The sequence below is a fragment of the Triticum dicoccoides genome, chromosome 2A (assembly GCF_002162155.2).
Source record: "Triticum dicoccoides isolate Atlit2015 ecotype Zavitan chromosome 2A, WEW_v2.0, whole genome shotgun sequence".
Classification (NCBI taxonomy): domain Eukaryota; kingdom Viridiplantae; phylum Streptophyta; class Magnoliopsida; order Poales; family Poaceae; genus Triticum; species Triticum dicoccoides.
Window position 1 is genome coordinate 25,632,654 of NC_041382.1, and position 5,216 is coordinate 25,637,869.

A 5,216-nucleotide genomic window follows, 5' to 3' on the forward strand; every position below is an offset into this window, starting at 1 on the left:
AAACAAAAACCCCAGCCACAGAAATGCTGACGCGTGGATGCCTATTGGTCCCGGTTGGTGCCACCAACCGGGACCAAAGGCCCTCCTGCCTGGGCTCCGCGCACAGGCCACGTTGAGGCCCATCTGTCCCAGTTCTGGATTGAACCGGGACTAAAGGGACAGGGCATTAGTACCGACCCTTTAGTCCCGGTTCAGGAACTGGGACAAAAGGCCCTTACGAACCGGGACAACAGGCCCTTTTTCTACTAGTGTAAGTCATATCGATGCATATAATGGTGAATAAAAGGTACATGCGGAAGTGTGACACATGTGTTGGGCATGAAGCCCGTATAAATAAGCTTCTTTTTAAAGAAGCCCCAAGGTTTAATGAGCGCGGATAGCTCGTCACTTTATGAGCCTTTAAAGGCTATAAGAGAGAGAGAAGGGAGAAGGAGAGAAATGTAAGACAGAAAGTATATAAAAATGGACAGAGGAATGAGACGAACACAGAGTCCGGCGCTAGACATAGAATCTTCGGAGACGGGCTGCGTTCCATGGGTTCGGCTTGAGTCGGTTATCCGATGCATCTCGCAGACGGTACGCTCCACTAGTCAGGACTTGGTCAATTATGAAGGGACCTTCCCACTTGGGCTTTGGTTTGTCCTTTTTCTTTTCCAAAAGGCGTAGAACTAATTCGCTAACGTTGTAATTTTTGGCCCGTACTTCTCTGCTTTGGTATCTTCGAGCCTGCTGTTGATAGAATGCGGAACGGGCTTTTGCCATGTCACGCTCTTCCTCCAGGGCATCCAAACTGTCCTGCCAATCGAGCTCAGCTTCTCTTTCTTCGTGCATGTGCACTCGAGGTGGGTCATGAATTATGTCGCAGGGCAAAACTACCTCTGCGCCGTACACCATGAAGAATGGTGTGTATCCGGTGGTGAGATTCGGCGTGGTCCGCAGCCCCCAGAGTACAGAGTCGAGCTACTCTACCCAGTGCGTATTAGATTCCTTAAGGTACCGCACTAATCTGAGTTTGATACCGCTCATGATAAGACCATTTGCACGTTCGACCTGGCCATTAGTTTGTGGGTGATAGACGGAAGCATAATCGAGCTTGATGCCCATGTTTTTTCACCAGAGTTTTACCTCGTTGGTCGTAAAGTTCATGCCGTTATCAGTGATGATGTTGTGGGGGACACCGTAACGGTGCACAACCCCGGATATAAAGTCTATCACCGGTCCGGATTCGGCCTTCTTAACAGGCTTGGCTTCTATCCATTTGGTGAACTTATCCACCATGACCAGTAAGTATTTTTTCTTGTGGGTTCCGCCTTTAAGGGGTCCAACCATGTCAAGCCCCCAGACCGCGAAGGTCCAAGTGATGGGGATAGTTTGGAGGACGGTGGGTGGCATATGGCTTTGGTTTGCAAAAAGCTAGCAACCGACGCATCGTTGGACTAAGTCATGGGCGTCTGCCCGGGCCGTTAGCCAATAAAAGTCTGTATGGAAGGCCTTGCTTACAAGGGACCGAGCTGCAGCGTGATGACCGCCGAGTCCAGCATGAATTTCAGCCAGGAGGTTCCACCCTTCCTCTTTGGAGATGCACCTTTGAAGGACTCCGGTAGTGCTTTTCTTATAAAGCTCTCCCTCATGGACTTTATAGGCTTTAGATCGCTGCACTATGCAGCGTGCCTCATTTTGGTCCTCGGGGAGTTCCTGCCTAGTAAGGTAGGCGAGGAATGGTTCTGTCCACGGGGCGATGACAGCCATTATTATGTGGGCTGAAGGTGTTATTTCATTGGCAGGGCCTCCAATTATGTCAGAGTGTTCGGTGTCGGGCAGTGTGGTTGGGTCCGGGCTGTTATTGCCGGGTTCCCCTTCCCATACTACGGATGGCTTGAACAACCTTTCCAAGAAGATGTTGGGGGGGCTACATCGCGTTTTGCGCCGATGCGTGCCAGGATATCTGCCGCCTGATTATTTTCCTGGGCTATATGGTGAAATTCGAGCCCTTCGAACCGAGCTGACATTTTTAGGACGGCGTTGCGATAAGCTGCCATTTTTGGATTCTTGGCATCAAAGTCTCCATTTATTTGGGATATTGCGAGGTTCGAGTCCCCGCGCACCTCTAAGCGTTGAATGCCCATGGACACTGTCATCCGGAGACCATGTAAAAGGGCCTCATATTCGGCTGCATTGTTGGAGTCTGTGTACATTATCTGGAGTACGTATTGAACTGTGTCTCCTGTGGGGGACGTCAAAACGACGCCAGCCCCTAGACCGGCCAACATTTTGGAGCCGCCGAAGTGCATGACCCAGTTGGAATATGTGCCGTACTCTTTAGGGAGTTCAGCCTCCGTCCATTCTGCGACGAAGTCGGCCAAAACTTGCGACTTGATAGCTCGCCGTGGCTTGTAAGTTATGTCGAACGGGAGGAGCTCAATGGCTCATTATGCAACCCGGCCCGTCGCGTCGCGGTTTTTTATAATATCGTTAAGTGGCACTTCCGAGGCTACTATTATTGAACACTCGTGAAAGTAGTGTCGCAGCTTCCGGGATGCCATAAATACCGCGTACGCAATCTTTTGATAATGCGGGTACCATGACTTGCACGGAGTAAGGAAAGTGGACACATAGTAGACCGGCTTTTGAAGGGGGAATTTGTGTCTGTCCGTTTCTCGTTCGACGACGAGCACTGCACTTACGACTTGATGGGTTGCTGCAATGTATAATAGCATTGGTTCTCCAAAGTTTGGCGCGGCCAGGACTGGGTTTGTTGCCAAGATGGCTTTTATTTCGTCTAGTCCAGCCGTGGCTGCATCCATCCACTCGAAGTGTTCGGTGCGCCGAAGGAGGCGGTAAAGGGGTAGGGCCTTTTCTCCCAAGCGGGAGATAAAGTGGCTTAGAGCCGCCACGCATCCGGTTAATTTTTGTATTTGTTTAAGGTCCTTCGGGATATCCAATTGTGACAGAGCTCGGATCTTGGCTGGATTTGCTTCAATTCCTCTACCGGATACAATGAAGCCCAAGAGCTTTCCGGCTGGGACGCCGAAAACGCATTTTTCCGGGTTGAGCTTGATTGTCACACCCTAGCTAGTTCAAGCATTAGAGTGTGCATCATGTTTAAATTTCTCTTAAATTTGAAATGGGGAAGGCAGAAACCCCCAACACCCCCCCTGGAAACAACTAGGGTTTACTAAAATTATTTTCAATGAACCTGAAATGCCCTTCTAAAAAGTTCACCCTCTTTGTCTTGGGTTAAAACCTCTCGCAAAATTGGTGCACATTTTTCTAGGTCAACAGAAGGTCATTGAATTAAATCATAAGTATTTGAATTTGGGCATTTAAATGCTATAAAATAATTTAAATGCCCAAATAATTCTGGAAATAAATGTTTGTTGTTGGAAATAATCTAAACAGAGCCCACAATTATTTTCAGGATTTTTGGAAACGTTTTAGTATTTTAATTAAAGCCCAACAGTTGCAGTTAAATAGAAAAACAGAAACAAATAAAAAAAGAGAGAGAGGGAAGCTACCTGGGCCTTACCTGTGCTGGCCCAGCCCACCTGGCTCAGCCCAGCCGACTGGCCCTGCCAGTCGTCGTCCTCCTCGTGCCAGAAGGACGCGGAGCGCGTGGCCCGCGCCCGCGGCCACACGCCGTCCACCTCCTGCTTCTACCGACGTCCTGGAGACGTCCAGGGATGCCACGCGACCCCACGTCCCCCTCTCATCCTCGCTCACTCTCCTCCTCGTCTCCCTCACTCTCTCCTGTGATGCCCGAGCGCGTTCCTCGCCGCCGTTCGCCGTAGACGACGCCAGAGCCACCCCCTCGCCCCTCCGACAAGCCAAATCGCTCCGCCACGACGCCCTCACCCTCCCCACCGAGCCACGCTTCACCGGAGGCCCTGCATCGCTGCTATCGCGCCATCTTCAACCACAGTACCCGCCGGACGCCGTTCATCGATTCGCCTCGCTCCGGTCGCCCCTAAGCCCACTGAGCTCCTCATCGACCTCCCTGTGAGCTCCGCCGCCTTCCCCCTGTTCTTTCCCATGCATTTGCACCCTCTAGGCCATAGTTCCACATGGCCGAAGCTCGTCTCCGCTCGAGCTCGTCACCGGCGTCGCTCCGGCGACCATTTGGTCATCCCATGCTATGCAACGTGCTTGCAGCATCGCGTAGTGCCTCGCTAGCGCCTCAGTTTCCGTGTTTGCACGCTGCAGCACAAACCCCGCACATGGCCGAACTCCAGCCACCGCCTTGGAGCTCGCCGTCGTTGTCTCCGGCCACCATAGGCCTGGCCTCCACCACCACTAGATGCGCGACTGCAAGAGCTCTCCAACGAGCCCAAGAACGTCCTCGCTCGTGCCCTGTGGGCGTTTTCCGAGCCGCGCCACCGTCTCGGGCCTCGCCGGTGACTCAACGTCGGCGGGATTAGCCCCGCTGACCAGGGGTTTGACCCCAGTTTGACTCCCCTGAGTCAATGACAAGTGGGCCCCCTCTGTTAACTAAATCAGATTAGTTTTAACTAAAGATAATTAGCTTAATTAACTACTGACACGCGGGACCCACCAGTCAGGTTTGACCTGGACGTCCCTGTTGACCACTGACGTCACCCTGACGTAATGCTGACGCAGTAATTAAATTAGTGGATTTATTCTTATACAGGAAATTCCAGAAAATAGTCAAAACTTCTAAAAATCATAGAAAATCAACCATAGCTCCAAATGCAAATATTTATATATGAAAAATGATCAAAAAAATTCAATCTATCCATTTGTAATGGTTTCATGTATGACAAAACAAGTTTACCTTGTTGTTTAAGCAGAATAAGGAAATGCACCATTAAAGCCATGTTTAATAAGCTAATAATTGAATCTTTGATTCAAATAAGTTCAATCCTTTCTGTTATAGCTTGCATTAGGCCAAGACACATTCATATTGCCATATCATAGCATGCATCGTATTGTTGCATATCGTCATGTGTTGATTGTGTTCCGATGTGTTCTTCGTGGTAGGTTCTGCCTCCGAGGATATTCACGAGTATCCAACTGAAGGGCAGTATCCCACTACCACTCCATCAGGCAAGCAACCATTGATCATTCCGATACAACCCATGTTCTCGCTTCTGCTCTTGTTTACTGCATTAAGACAACGCGTTTCAATCTGCTGTGTGCTACAGTAGTTGAACCCTTATCCTCTGCATGACCTGTCATTGCCACAGTAACTAGATGAAACC